Source organism: Pseudophryne corroboree, chromosome 1, assembly GCF_028390025.1.
Source record: "Pseudophryne corroboree isolate aPseCor3 chromosome 1, aPseCor3.hap2, whole genome shotgun sequence".
In the NCBI taxonomy this organism is placed as follows: domain Eukaryota; kingdom Metazoa; phylum Chordata; class Amphibia; order Anura; family Myobatrachidae; genus Pseudophryne; species Pseudophryne corroboree.
Window position 1 is genome coordinate 281,046,961 of NC_086444.1, and position 17,057 is coordinate 281,064,017.

Below are 17,057 nucleotides of genomic sequence, written 5' to 3' on the forward strand. Positions count from 1 at the left end.
TGTGAATCTTAAAATATGCAGCAATATATAAACATAATATAAAAAGGTTTTTTTTGAACATTAGTGTATTTCCCTAAAGACTTTATTTATAGTACCACTTGCATAGTTAAGGATGTGTAATATACACTAAAAAACAACAATTATGGTTCAGGACAGATAGTTATGAGCAGATACTTTCTTCAGTCTAGTCTTCAGACACTGTAAATAACTGCAATAATATAGCCAGGGCTCAGTGCACTTAATCAAATGAAGTCAGAATTGTATGTAACCTATTGTAGTTTGTTTGTTATATCTAATTTGAAATATTGAACACAGCATAACGTAAGATAAACAATGCACTATAATTAAATTTAAAATATGTAATCAAATCTTTTGTAGTTTCCATAGCAACCTTGGCTGTCTTGCATACCGGCTTTCAGTAAGTGGAACAAACAGCTAAATACCTAGTAAACATCACATTTTGCAACAATGTTGCAGTATTATGGCACTGATGTATATATATCATTACACATCATTCTGTTGTAAAGCTAGATACACACCTTCCAACGGGATGCAAAGATGTGATATACTGATACATTGCATCTGCCGTACACACAAAATAATCCGCTATACAATGGTACATGCAGCATGTAACTATACCGCATCAACTGTACCACATCCAATGGGACGATTCAGTGATCAACAGCCGTGAAGGACGGATTGGCGATACACACTATATGATGTGTACGATACATTGTTCCCATCTACGCCAGAAAATATATCACACAATTTATTGTATTGTGTGCATCCAGCTGAAGTCTGTACATGCCCAATATTCTCCTCACTCAGGATCCTACCTTAGCCAAGAATACATCTTACATGGGTTATGTTTTTACTTGATGATGTCCAGAAGTTTTTGGGAGTGGTGGAATTCTGGGGATGTTGAATCCAGCCTACTGTATGGGTGCTGGTCATACTTTATTTGGACAAAACATAGTCAAGATCTGAGCCAGCGATAGCAACGCGCAGGTCCGTGCATCGCTATGGGGCATACACATGATGCGATACGTGCTTCATTTCTAAGCAATCTGGTCAGATTGCTTAGAAATTAAGCAAACATCTCTCCGTGTGTACCCCCATTTATGTGCTTTGACACAATTTAATTTAACCCTTTCAAGCATGAATTATGATAACCTAATGCAAGATTTTTTTTTATTTTTTTTATTAATCTTCAGGGCTTATAAAAACACAATAAAGTTTTTTTTCAACTAAAAACTAAATAAGTTACACTGTATGCTTTATTTGAAGACTGGGCACAGTTCTGAGTCCAACTCCTCCCCATCAGTTTTGATTCTCCTAACTCTGTGGACTGCACACTTATAAATTTGCAAATCTCATTTCTATCTATACAGCTATCAACCAATCTGAGTGCAGCATTCTCTACCTGCCTTCCAGCCTGCAGTCAGACAGGGAATGGCTGTCAGCATGCTCATTGGTGGATGGCTGGAGCTGTCCACCAATCAGAATACTGTCAGTCATTTATTGTATGGAACCATGTGGAGAGACAGCGTGAGACCTCAGGAAGGGTAAATTATGATTTTATTTTTACATTTATTCTAGTGAATGGGTGGATACTGTCCCCAGTGCATTATTTTGACCAGGGCCTACAATTCTGTTAAAATGGCTCTGGGCTACCCAGCAGTAACTGCTCACATCACAAAGGCAGAATTACTAGACTACCCAGCAGTAACTTCTGACATTACAGGCCCTGTATTGCTGGACTACCCAGCAGAAACGATTGACATTATAAAGGCAGCATTTCAGATCTATCCAGCAGCAACTCCTGACATCACAAAGACTCTGTTGCTGGGCTACCCAGCAGTAACTGCTGACATCACAATGGTCCTAATGCTGGACTACACAGCAGTAACTACTGCCATCACAAAACACTACTGCTGGACTACACAGCAGTGACATCACAAAGACACTATTGCTGCACTACAGATCAGTTACTGCTGACATCACAAAGGTCCTAATGCATGACTACACAGCAGTAACTACTGTCATCACAAAGGCACTATTGCTGCACTACAAAGCAGTTACTGCTGACATCACAAAGGACCTATAGCTGGGCTACCCAGCAGAAACAGCTGACATCACAAAAGCAGATTTCAGGACTACCCAGCAGTAACTACTGACATCAAAAAGCCACTAATGCTGGACTACACAGCAGTAACTACTGTCATCACAAAGGCACTATTGCTGCACTACTAAGCAGTTGCTGCTGACATCACAAGGCCCTATAGCTGGGCTGCCCAGCAGAAACTGATGATATCTCCATGGTCGTAATGCTGGACTAGCCTGCAGTAACTGCTGACATCACAAAGACATTGTTGCTGGCGGGTAACTACTGACATCAAAAAGGCTGTATTGCTGGACTACCCAGCAGTAACTGCAGACATCACAAAGGCAGAATTGCAGGACTACCCACCAATAAGTGCTGACATCACAAAGGTCTTATTGCTGGCTACCCAGCAGTTACTGCTGACATCACAAAGGCCATATTACTGGGCTATCCAGCAGTCTCTACTGACATCACAAAGCTCCTATTGCTGAACTAACCAGCAGTAACTACATACTGACATCACAAAGGCCCTATTGCTGCCAAGATCCGCCCTGTCCAGATCTGTCAAGAAGTAAGCTGTCAAAGGCTCAGCCCTGCAGCCCTGGACAGTTGTTCTAGCAACATGGATTCACTGGATACTGGGTTACTTGGATAATGGGGAGAACCATCAACCGACTTATTTTGATCCAATTATGTTGTATATGTTCAAATATGTTGGTTACCTAGAATATCTTATATAGAATATTAATTGCGTTATTTGGAGTGTACCTCAGTGTCGTATCTTTACCTTACTGCCTAGGAATACTTGGTTACCTACAATATCTGACTAGAACTGGACTAGGGCAACAGAACATTGGTGCTGACTGGAATTGGACTGGTCTGGACTGGAGCAATAGGACGCTGGTGCTGATTGGAATTGGACTGGTCTGGACTGGAGCAACAGAACACTGGTGCCAACTGGAACTGGTCTGGACTGGAGTAGGGAACTTGTACCACAATGGAGACGAGTTGGTTGATACTGCACTGGTGTGCAAGTTACAACTGAATTTGGCACTGAGGAGTACAGGAGTGCATGATAACACAGGATAGGGTGCCACACTGGACTGACTGGAAATGGTAGCACACCTCCCAACATGACCCTCGCCAGGAGGTACAGAATGCTCTGCTCCTGGACTTTCCCTTAATTTATGATTGCCATCACCTGTGCTGAAACATCTTTCTTATCCATTAACCTGTTCAAAACTGGTGCCGGCAATCATAAATTAAGAGGAAAAGTCCAGAAACAGAGCAATTTGTGCCTCCTGGAGAGTGTCACGTTGGGAGGTATGTGGTAGTAGTGTTGGAACAGGAACCAGGGGCAGAACTCCCAGAGGCAATGGAGACACCCTGAAGAGGCACATACATGTACAGCAGCACCTGTGTGGTTTACAGCAGGATCCATGTATGACTGCTGCTCCTCCAGTGTAGCTCTGCAGCGCACCTGCTACTGCTGCATAGTTAATTGGCTCTGTCCCAGGAGCACTGCTAACACCTGCAATAGGGGACAGAACGGCTCCCGTCTGGTACTGCTCAGCCTGTGCTGCAGCAAGCAATGGTGCAGCTGCCACTGCTGCTAGACCGTGAGATGGGACCCACCAGTGACTGCTGATTCTGCATGCTGCAGATGGCTGAGTCTCATGAGTCTGACCCTGACCCATCGCTGTTATCACACAGTGTAGCTGGAGCCCTGCCAATTCACTGTGGGCTCCGGTCCCTGTAGACCTCCAGAGAGCCCTATCTATATAATTCTGTATGTTGCATGTGTGTATACAAATACACACACACCATATTTGTTTTCACTTTTTTTTAAAAGGGGGGCACCAATCTCCAACTTGCCTCCGGGCAACTGGGATAAACTTATGCACCAGGCAGGAACAGACTGTCACTATATATTGGTGGATGGAGACTGTGCTGTTGGTGAAATGTCTGGATGTGGAGAATAAGTATTCACAAAACCAAGACGGCTCACAGGTGAAAAAAGATAACCACTTGGCAAAGTCCAAGACAACTGCTGCAGCCTAGAGGAAAGGCTGTGGTATGCACAGTAATCAGGAGCAGACTGCAGGCACAGAGACACACAGAGAGCGCTTACCTTGTAGAGAAGCCTTCAGTTAAACACAGGCACTGGACCAAATTGTAGTTGTTGCAGACTGAGTATCAGGAAGCTTACAGGTTACCTATACACAGGTTACTTATTCTGATAACTACAGTATATACTTCTCTCATACCCAAGGTACCCTCATTGTATGACTGACCCTTAGAGACCCTGTGTTGAGTCAACAGAGTTTACTGAGATAATACTGCAAGAGCAGATACTCATATTACTTATTCATATCCCAGAAGTTAATCCAGGACACGCACAGTTGCTGTATAATGCAAAGCGCACAGCAAGCAGTAGCTGCCTGAGCTTGACTGAGGAACGGAGAAATATCCTTCTCTGTACTATCTATTGTAACCTGCTGACTGTTTTATCATAATCAACTGTGATATCATCTGTATTCCACTTATGTTGGCAAATAGATCTAATATTTGTACTATTACACTGTATGATAGACTGCATACTATGACAGCTTTTATATAAGCTAACATTAAGAATTGTATTGGAAAAGCTAGGAAACTGATATTTTTCTTGTGAAAATCTTGTGAAAATATCTTGTGATATCTTTATTTACTTTATACTGATGTCTGGCTGCCACTGTTTTCTGAACCATAATTCATGCCACTAGCTGGGCATCAGGGGTGCAACTACCATTGGTGCACCAGGTGCATTGCACGGGGGCCCCTTGAGGCCAAACAGGCCTGTTGGGGCCCCCGTGTTGGGACCTGCTGCCCAGACTAGCAATAACATTTCCCCTGGCCCCCACAGACCATTTTCAGCAATGTCAGATGAATGGCTCAGCGTAGAGAGTAGGGTGGACTGCACTGCCTGAGGGACCTGCCCCTTACCTTAGAGAGGCAGGGCTGACCTTGTGTGTGCTGGACTGATAGAGGAGTCCGGCCACCTATCAGTGCTGATGATCACAGCCACATACTGCTTCTAATTAACAGACAGCTGTACATTTTTTTTCCTGATTCGCCGCTATCTGTGAATTAAAGGCAGCCACAATCGGTGTAACTGGCACTGTCAGAGTCTGCCTGACCGAGAACTAAACTGAGGTAAGCACAAGGTGTGGGGGCCCTTGTCGCAGATAGAGCAGAGGCTGCTGTGTTCCTGCCCCCACTAAGGTACATGAACCATGTTCTCTGCACCACGTAGGACATTGTGCTTTTACCCCTGTCACCCTTTGCCTTCCCCTGTCACCCTATGCCTCCCCTTCACCTTCTACCTCCACCTGCATTCCATGTCACATTCTGCCGCCCCCTGCCTTCTGTTGTCACCCTCTGCCTCTCTGTTAACCTCTGTTTCCCCCTGCCTTACATTGTCACCCTCTCTTTTGTCTCTCATTGCCGTGTGGCATATTGTGAATTTGGGTTGGAGTGGAGGAGGGGGGCTCAGATTAAATTTTGCACCTGGACCCACCACTCACAAGTTCCGTCATTGCTGGGCATCATAGTGTCTGTACAATGTGACTGCTTGATTTGGGTGCATGAATATGCTGTGCTACAAAGGGAGAGTATTCTCTATGACCATGATAAATTTTCAAATATATTATTGTAAATTTTCACTTTGGTACATTATACTATCACTAACATTTTGCAAGCTACCATCAGTAATTTTGAAAGTTGTTGTTCCGATTTGTGAATATGATATTTGAACCTATATATTAAAACCTATGTTTTATTATTAATAATAATTGTGATAAGAGTGCCCCCAGAGGAAGGGAGAGATTAATGACTGAAGTCTGAATAAACTTGTAGTGTGTAAAGCTGGGTGCAGCACTGAAGACAGAAGGTGATGCAGATCGGGAAGACGGCAAGGCAGGGTAATCACTGGATTCTGTAGAATACACTCAGGAGCCAGGGAGTCATGCTGAGACTTGCTTGGAATCAGAATTACTTATGCACTGGCACAGAACAAAAGGCAGACAGGTAATAAATAAGGACTGCAGGTCTCTGATAGGTTTCTAATGTCATCTGATACAAGGAGCACTCTGACTGGAGGGAATGCAATCAGCTGACATGCTCCAACAGCAACAGTTCACAAGACAGACAGGAAACCTGACCTGCAGGCCAGGCAACAAGTTAAATCCAATAACAAATACCAGAACTTAATTGTTGCAGAATGGATCATGACAATTGCTGGACTACACATCAGTAAATATTGACATCACAAAGACACTTTTGCTGGACTACACAGCAGTAGCTACTGACATCACAAAGCCCTATTTCTGGGCTACCAAGCAGTAACTGTTGACATCACAATGGTCATAGCGGGGTATCCAATTACAGGTGAAGATACATCGGCCTTGAAAAACTGATGTTTTTTAATTTTTTTCCTGATGTTTCACCCGCAATTTTTTTACAGGCTATCTAATTTGGTCACCTGTAAAAATAATACATTGTCTCCAGAAAACACACAGGTTCAGTGAAACCTGCGTTTTCAGTAGACTCAGTCTCATTCTCAGGTGAAAACGGGGCTGTTTCCGGGGATTTGGTTTTGCCTGCTGACATCACAAGGGCAGACTTTCTGTACTACCCAGCAGTAAACACATCACAAAGCCATATTGCTGGTCTGCCCAGCAGTAACTGATGACATCACAAAGGCCTTATTGCTGGTCTATCCAGCAGTAACTGCTGACATCACAAAGGCCCTATTGCTAGGCTATCCAGCAGTATCTGTTGACATCACAAATGCCCTATTGCTAGGCTACCAAGAAGTAACTGCTTACAGCACAGTAGTCCTAGTGTTGGTCTACCCCAGGGCCATTACAATGTTTGGGCACACTGGCTGCCCAGGGCCTGAACAAGGGCTGTCTAGACCTCCCAGGCTGGTGTATCTGCTGCTTTTTGGGAAGCAGGTAGAGAATGCTGCCCATCCACTCTGATTGTGAATTACACACAATCAGAGTGGCAAGGCAAAATTCTCTACCTGCTTTCCAGCCAGCAGCCAGACAGAGAATGGCTGTCAGCATACTGATTGGTGTATGAACAAAAGAAAACTAGAAAAGCGCTGACAGACTCACAATGCTAAAATTCAATTGATATTTATTTAAAATATAATATTTAAAAAAACATAAAATGACTGTGCATAGACCAGGGCTGGCCAAACCGGTCCTCGAGATCTACCAACAGTTTATGTTTTCCAGGCCTCCTGGAGACCTGTAGAACTGTCAGTTAGGAATGAATGCAGCACATCTTAATTAGTAATGACTACACCTGTGCACTAGCCAGGTGGTCTGGAAAATGTGAACTGTTGGTAGATCTCGAGGACCGGTTTGGCATAGACCACTTAGTACTTAGCTGGATACAGAAGCATTAATGGCCGCTAATATTACCCTGTTGTATTTTTATTGCAAACAATAAATTTCAACTCACTAAACTCTAATCAGTGCAATTTTATACAAAGAAAGAGGTTTATAAATATATATAGCAATGCATATACAATCAATGTAACAAGATGTTAAATGTACTATTGGTTCCAGAATGGATATAAATTCCTTGAATGAATACACTGTTGCAATATTAATTTTTGTAACATAAATGGTCACAAGTTTAGAGAATCGTCTCCAAAAGATGAAATAAATGTTCCGGTGGCTGATTATTAAATTGCCAAGCGAGTGTAATTAATATGCATGCATATTTAGATGGTATTGCAGGGTTATGGATAGTAATTGCTGTTAAGCATGGCCATGCAATATATAGCAAAGATTTTACTGCGTCCTCTCTCTAGGTGTCAGGGTCTTATCTACTCCCGACTCTGGTGCTCCACGACCTTACGGCAAGCCTTATCCGGAGTTACAGATGGTCCCACTAGCAAGGGAGAGTTCACAAGGTGCAGACAAATTACAGCAGTACGGGTCTCATGTATCAGTCGGAATGAGACGTGTTTCCCCGCCTTAAAAGCAGTTCAGCACATCAGCGGCTTCATCAGTCAGTAGTGTGTACGGTCAGAACAAAAAGGGGGTATGGCACTGCGCTAACAGAAAAGTGCACTCACTTTACTATAAATGCTGCTGTGGGAAAAGGTGCGGAATCACTACCCAATTCCGATGTTATAACAGGAAATGCATATTGGTTTATTCCCAGCGCAAAATAAGTATAAATGAGTGACAGGTATAGATTAAAAAATATATTTTTTTAATATTCTAAGAGAAGAGAATTCATAAAAGACATATCATATAATAAATAGCGTGAATTACACTTTGATTATTTATAGATGATATTCAAAAAAAGAAAAAGACAACATGTAATTTAAAAAGAGGGGGATTAATAATGTGTGTGAGACACCTATTACCGGTAAACAGAAGACAGACTACATAAAACACATATAGGCATGTACTGAACGTATATAGGCTAATGGAACATATAAGCAGTCAGAGAGAGTGCACTATTTAGCGGCTTATCCTCTCTGTCTTTATAGCACAAAGTTTTTATAGGGGCAGCCCCCAATTGGCAGTGTGTAGATGAAGAATGAGGAAGAAGATCACAAGTTCATGCTTAAATCAATCAGTCTTATGAATAAGTTAGAGTCAATATCAGGTCCGGAAAGTTGCATACATGTAAAGCATCAATGGGTTGAAATTACCTCGGCATTCCCTGCAGCTAAATTCTTTGCTGATGGGGTTGGGGTCCAATAGCGTGTTGTCCCCCTATGACGGGTGAGTCCGGAGTCCGCCGGCGGAGATCCTGCGTGAGCCGTTCTCAGCGCTGAGCGGCAGTGTGCAGGATCGATTGGATCTGAGATCGACACGTTTCGCCTTCGGTAAGGCTTCCTCAGGATAGCAGATAAATCCACCAGGCATCGTCCCGTCTTTTTAATTAGGTTACACATGATGACGTTGTATCGTACTTCCGGTACGACGTGCGTTCCACGGTTGTTCCATTTCCTGAATTTGCGTTCCAAAGCCAATATTTTGCTTCCGGTATCGTGTATGATACATAGACACAGGGAGTTTTTTCCCTTTGGTTTGCATTCCAGTAGTGATATATTAAATCTTAAGGATTGTACACCCAATTGTATTATCTTTTCTGTAGATGTTCCCTTTAAGTTCTTTACACGTAAAAATACAAAACAACACATATAATAAACATTGCAGAGTGCATGCTAATCATCCCTAGTTGATATTAATATTACTAATGTAAAGAGGGGGTGTATAATGTGAAGGAATAAACATATTCCGACTAATATCCGTTTAATGGGTCAAAATGAAAAATAAGTCCCAGAAAGAGATGATTTAGAAGATCTTATTCACTGTATTATTTTATGTTAAAAAAGGATTAAGATCGAAATCAATGTTCAAGCCTTTTGGTATTAATGTCCCCATATGGTAAATTAATTTAGTTTCTTCCTTTATGAGGTATTCTTCTAATTTACCTCCCCTCCAAGGTGTGGCGATTTTCTTCAAACCTATAAATTGTAATACATGTGGATTTGCATTATGTTTCTCTTGGAAATGTATAGGGATGCTATGGTCCTTCTTTTAATTTTTTATATTACAGAGATGCTCCTGAATTCTAATGTGCAGTTTGCGTTTCGTCTGGCCTATGTATTGTAGGCCACAGGGACAATAAAGTAAGTATACAACTCCAGTACTAGCACAGTTTATCCGTTCCTTAATCTTAAATTCAATACCATTAGACAATTAAGCGACAGATTTGACTATTCTGATGGAATTGGATCTCGTCTTCCTACAGGCTGTGCAGGTACCGCACCTCGAAAAACCCTTTCTCATTTCATCTTTCTTACTGTTTTTTGGTGGCTATTTACCAGGATGGACTTCAAAGTTGGTGCTCTTTTATATACAAAACGTGGTCTTAGTGGTAATACTTCTTTGAGGACCTCATCTGATAATAATATGTGCCAGTGTTTCCGGATACTGTATTCAAGTTCTTTATTTTGGGATGAAAGGGTGGAAATGAAAAGGGCGTCCTCAGTTTGGCTAGTTTTTTTCTGTTTATATTTGAGGAGTTCCGTACGTGGTACTGCCTTAATATTCTGATTGGCCTCCTGTAAGGCTACCTCGTTGTAATTCTTCTCTTCAAAATTCTTAATGAGATCTTCAACTTGGGCATTGAAATCAATTTCTTTAGAGCAGTTCCTTTTTAACCGTCTCATCTCTCCACCCGGGATGTTGCGTATCCAATTTCTATGGTGATTACTTTTTGCATTTAGATAACCGTTGCAATCAGTTGGTTTTATGTAAGTTTTTGTTTCTAATTTGTTATTTTCCACGTATATCGTTAGGTCCAAAAAATTAATGGATTCTTCGCTGATGGTACTTGTAAATTCTAGGTTGACTGTATTTGTATTGATCTCCTTAATAAATTGTTCCAATTCGCTTCTCTCGCCTTTCCATATTATAATGATATCATCGATGTATCTTGCCCAAAGGTGTAATTTTTCTAGATGTTTATTATTTTGCCATATGTATCTTGTCTCCCATTCTGCCAAAAACAAATGTGCATACGAGGGTGCAAATTTTGTGCCCATTGCTGTTCCAGTGCGTTGGACATAAAAAGTGTCTTCGTACCAGAAAAAATTGTGGTGAAGAATGAAAGCGATAGACTCCATGACGAATTCAATCTGTTCTTGTCTCAGGGTATTTGTTTCCAATAATTTGTTTTTTACATACTCGCATCCAATATCATGATGGATGCACGTGTATAATGACTTAATGTCACATGTGGCTAATAATAAGTCGTTCTCCCACTGTATGTTATTCAAAATATTAATGACTTGGGTTGTGTCCTTTATATACCCTTTTTGTTGTGTCACTATTGTGCAACTTTCCGGACCTGATATTGACTCTAACTTATTCATAAGACTGATTGATTTAAGCATGAACTTGTGATCTTCTTCCTCATTCTTCATCTACACACTGCCAATTGGGGGCTGCCCCTATAAAAACGTTGTGATATAAAGACAGAGAGGATAAGCCGCTAAATAGTGCACTCTCTCTGACTGCTCATATGTTCCATTAGCCTATATACGTTCAGTATATGCCTATAGTCTGTGTGGATACGGGCTCCAGTATTATATGTGTTTTATGTAGTCTGTCTTCTGTTTACCGGTAATAGGTGTCTCACACACATTATTAATCCCCCTTTTTTAAATTACATGTTGTTTTTTTCTTTTTTTGAATATCATCTATAGATAATCAAAGTTTAATTCACGCTATTTATTATATGATATGTCTTTTATGAATTCTTTTCTCTTAGAATATTTAAAATAATATTTTTTAATCTATACCTGTCACTCATTTATACTTATTTTGCGCTGGGAATAAACCAATTTGCAGTAGTGTTTATGGCACTGCTTGGCTTTTTATACATATCCCAACTCCTTAGTCCACCACACCTGTGTAGACCAACTGTGGTCCACACCTCACTTTCATGACCGCTGCACGTAGCTGCATAGCGGCCATTGTTATAGTTTCACCGGCCACTCTGTGTAGGTAGCGATCATTAACAAAGTTCCTCTGATCCACTACACATTCCATATTAATTGGTCCAATTTGCTATTCGACAGTACTGTTTATACTCATTATCTCTCACATAGTATATATCATATATCATATATATTATATATATTTTCTACAATGACTCTGCAGCATAAGCAACCTTTAAATAAAACAATTAACCTTTGGTGTGCCCGTACTTTATATATCGCATTATCAAGCATGCCTTATGTACTCATAAAACATATAAACATAAATTTACCTCATTAAAGGACTGAGCATTATCAACAATTCGTCATTTAACGGAAGGAGGAAATTATTCATACAGATGACATTTAAGTTAACCATCCTACTTATATATCCAATAATCTTTCATTGAATTAAATTATATTGATTATTCATATTGGATTATATCATATAATTTCTATGGATTATTCCAGAACAATTATTCAAACAAGTATGTTTTAAATTTTAAATTATTCCCAGGTATTAAGAATTTAGGGTTTAATTTTAACCATAAAAAGATCCTGCTTTACCGAGAGCAAATTTTATATTTTATAATATTATTAATTGGTCCCATTAATCAAACCTAACTACACCGGACACTTAATATATAAATATATAAACCAATAGGGTCTTAGTAGATTCGTAATCACACCAATCCAACCCAGACGGACATCTGGTATTTCACGGCATGGAATTACTGCTCCAGGAAGATTTCTGACTATATAATTACATACTAACACCGTATTTATTCTAAGATCACATGCAAAAGACGGACAGTTCCACATATTCATTCTCCAGTCTACTGGATATGGTTAAGTTCCACCATATCTTTCAGGCCATCTGGATATAGTATATTTAACTGATATATCCAGAAGGCCTCTCTGCGGCACAGAGGATTAAATCTATCACCCCCTCTTATGGTTATTTTGATTTGTTCAATCCCTGTTACTTTTATGTCCTTAATTGTATAATTTTGACAATGTGCAATGTGGCTCGACAAAGGATGGGTTTTTACACCCTTGAATATATTTCTAAGATGCTCCATTATCCTAGTATGGAGCATACGGGTGGTCCATCCCACATATTGTCGACCACATCTACACTGCACAATGTATATGACAAACGTAGACCTACAGTTTATAAAACTTTTTATCTTAAACTTGTCTCCATTAGAGTGGGAAGTAAATTCAGTTGCTTTTCTATTACTATAGATACAAGTATTACATACAGGATTTCCACACCTGTGGTATCCAGATGGTTTAGAAGGTAACCACATACTATTGAATTGCAATGGTGTCACTTTCCTTTTATAATGACTACTCATTAACTTTTGTTTAAGGTTCTCTGCTTTCCTAAAAATTACCTTTCCATCAAGATTTACTGTTTCTTTAAGTATTGTATCTAATTTCAATAATTCTGAGTTCTTTTTAATTATTGTTTTAATATCATGTGCATAATTATTAAATTTGGTTGTAAAGAGAGATGATCTATCTTTTACTTTCTCCTCATACCTAAAACTAAATCACAAGTACCTTCCTTTTTATCCTTCCTCCCCATCTCTAATAAATTACTTCTCTCGATCATTTCAACTTCCTCCAAGGCTTTTTGTAAAATGCTTGTATGATATCCTTGATCTATAAATGAATTACACATGGACTCTGCCTGTCTGTCAAATGCTTCTTTTGTCGAACAGTTGTGTTTTATCCGAATAAACTGCCCCTTGGGAATATTCGCTTTCCATATCCTTGCATGTGAGCTGTTAAAATTTAAATATCTATTTTGATCGACTGATTTTATGTATGTTTCTGTTACAATTTCGTCACCCTCTACACGTAGCGCAACATCCAAAAAACTTATATTTGTTCTACTGTGATTAAATGTAAACTTAAGACCATAATTATTGGTATTAAGACTCTGAGTGAACAAATCTATAGAAGGTGTATCCCCATCCCAAATAAAAAACAAATCATCTATAAATCTGCCAAAGAGGACGAGATTCGCCCTGAACCCACCTGCCCACACATGCTCCTCCTCAAACCTCCCCATGTATAAATTGGCAAAGCTCTGGGCGAACCTCGTCCCCATCGCAGTCCCGCGTGTTTGTAAATAAATCTTAGTGTCAAATAAAAAGTAATTGTGCCACGTGGGGAAGCTGAAGTCCCATATTAAGGACACAAAACATTTTTTGAATTTTATAAAATCATTGAAATGGAAACAAACTTATTCTCTGCTGACTTGTGTTGTCGAAGCACTTTACTCGAATATCCCACATGTGTTAGGAGTTAGTGTGGTTAAAAAGTATTTAGATGAAGATCTGGACATGTCGGATTCCCTACGTGGTTTTGTGTTGGATTCAATATGTTTTATTTTAAAGCACAATTACTTTTTATTGAATAAGAATGAGGAGAAAGTAAAAGATAGATCATCTCTCTTTACAACCAAATTTAATAATTATGCACATGATATTAAAACAATAATTAAAAAGAACTCAGAATTATTGAAATTAGATACAATACTTAAAGAAACAGTAAATCTTGATGGAAAGGTAATTTTTAGGAAAGCAGAGAACCTTAAACAAAAGCTAACGAGTAGTCATTATAAAAGGAAAGTGACACCATTGCAATTAAATAGTATGTGGTTACCTTCTAAACCATCTGGATACCACAGGTGTGGAAATCCTGTATGTAATACTTGTATCTATAGTAATAGAAAAGCAACTGAATTTACTTCCCACTCTAATGGAGACAAGTTTAAAATAAAAAGTTTTATAAACTGTAGGTCTACGTTTGTCATATACATTGTGCAGTGTGGATGTGGTTGACAATATGTGGGATGGACCACCCGTATGCTCCATACTAGGATAATGGAGCATCTTAGAAATATATCCAAGGGTGTAAAAACCCATCCTTTGTCGATCCACATTGCACATTGTCAAAATTATACAATTAATGACATAAAAGTAACAGGGATTGAACAAATCAAAATAACCATAAGAGGGGGTGATAGATTTAATACTCTGTGCCGCAGAGAGGCCTTCTGGATATATCAGTTAAATACACTATATCCAGATGGCCTGAATGATATGGTGGAACTTAACCATATCCAGTAGACTGGAGAATGAATATGTGGAACTGTCCGTCTTTTGCATGTGATCTTAGAATAAATACGGTGTTAGTATGTAATTATATAGTCAGAAATCTTCCTGGAGCAGTAATTCAATGCCGTGAAATACCAGATGTCCGTCTGGGTTGAATTGGTGTGATTACGAATCTACTAAGACCCTATTGGTTTATATATTTATATATTAAGTGTCCGGTGTAGTTAGGTTTGATTAATGGGACCAATTAATAATATTATAAAATATAAAATTTGCTCTCGGTGTAGCAGGATCTTTTTATGGTTAAAATTAAACCCTAAATTCTTAATACCTGGGAATAATTTAAAATTTAAAACATACTTGTTTGAATAATTGTTCTGGAATAATCCATAGAAATTATATGATATAATCCAATATGAATAATCAATATAATTTAATTTAATTAAAGATTATTGGATATATAAGTAGGATGGTAAACTTAAATGTCATCTGTATGAATAATTTCCTCCTTCCATTAAATGACGAATTGTTGATAATGCACAGTCCTTTAATGAGGTAAATTTATGTTTATATGTTTTATGAGTACATAAGGCATGCTTGATAATGCGATATATAAAGTACGGGCACACCAAAGGTTAATTGTTTTATTTACAGGTTGCTTATGCTGCAGAGTCGTTGTAGAAAATATATATAATATATATGATATATGATATATACTATGTGAGAGATAATGAGTATAAACAGTACTGTTGAATAGCAAATTGGACCAATTAATATGGAATGTGTAGTGGATCAGACGAACTTTGTTAATGATCGTTACCTACACAGAGCGGCCGGTGAAACTATAACAACGGCCGCTATGTAGTTACGTGCAGCGGTCATGAAAGCGAGGTGTGGACCGCAGTTGGTCTACACAGGTGTGCTGGACTAAGGAGTCGGGATATGTATAAAAAGCCAAGCAGTGCCGTACACACTACTGACTGATGAAGCCGCTGATGTGCTGAACTGCGTTTAAGGCGGGGAAACGCGTCTCATTCCGACTGATACATGAGACCCGTACTGCTGGAATTTGTCTGCACCGTGTGAACTCTCCCTTGCTAGTGGGACCATCTGTAACTCCGGATAAGGCTTGCCGTAAGGTCGTGGCGCACCAGAGCCGGGAGTAGATAGGACCCTGACACCTAGAGAGAGGATGCAGTAAAATCTTTGCTATATATAGCATGGCCATGCTTAACAGCAATTACTATCCATAACCCTGCAATACCATCTAAATATGCATGCATATTAATTACACTCGCTTGGCAATTTAATAATCAGCCACCGGAACATTTATTTCATCTTTTGGAGACGATTCTCTAAACTTGTGACCATTTATGTTACAAAAATTAATATTGCAACAGTGTATTAATTCAAGGAATTTATATCCATTCTGGTACCAATAGTACATTTAACATCTTGTTACATTGATTGTATATGCATTGCTATATATATTTATAAACCTCTTTCTTTTTATAAAATTGCACTGATTAGAGCTTAGTGAGTTGAAATTTATTGCTTGCAATAAAAATACAACAGGGTAATATTAGGAGCCATTAATGCTTCTGTATCCAGCTAAGTACTAAGTGGTATATGCACAGTCATTTTATGTTTTTTTAAATACTGTATTTTAAATAAATAACAATTGAATTTTAGTATTGTGAGTTTGCCAGCGCTTTTCCAGTTTTCTTTTGCTCTTAGTTGTTTTTATATGAAGGGTGGGTGGTCCCTTCTATTTAGGAGAGCTGCGGACAGACTTCTATTTAAATACTGAGCATTTCAATTGGCGCCAGGAGGTATTTTTTGTGTTACTATCTTCGTGATTGGTGTGTGGCTGGAGCTATCCACCAATAAGAGTGCTTACAGTCATTCATTCTATGGGAGCTTGTGTAGAGAGAGTGGAACCTCATGAGGGGTAAATTATGATTTTTTTTATAACTTATTCCAGCAAATGAAATGTGTAGTACATTGTTTTGCCCTGGGCCTGCAATGCTGTTAACATTGCCCTGATTAAAACTAAGCAAATAGCATTTCTAAATATACTACTGTTTTAATAAATGATCACTATCATGTCCCCAGGGTAGGTTGTTGCCATTGTTTTTGGGGCCCTTTGACATTTTCTAGCTTACAGTACTGCTGTTACAGCTGGCACACATCACATAACTGGGTTTAAGATTTTGGATTTTAATATGTATGTAGTATTTACAAGAAATTCAAC

The 17,057-nt window shown here is 39.2% G+C and overlaps 1 long non-coding RNA gene across 1 annotated transcript in view; it reads right to left on the reverse strand.

The window, feature by feature from the left end:
• The window catches only part of LOC135057757 (uncharacterized), a 116,182-nt gene extending 111,755 nt beyond the window's left edge, over positions 1-4,427 (reverse strand). Inside the window, exon 1 of the long non-coding RNA XR_010244362.1 lies at positions 4,236-4,427. This is a non-coding gene — a long non-coding RNA (uncharacterized LOC135057757). The remainder of the gene's footprint in view (positions 1-4,235) is intronic.
• Positions 4,428-17,057: the final 12,630 nt, after the last annotated feature.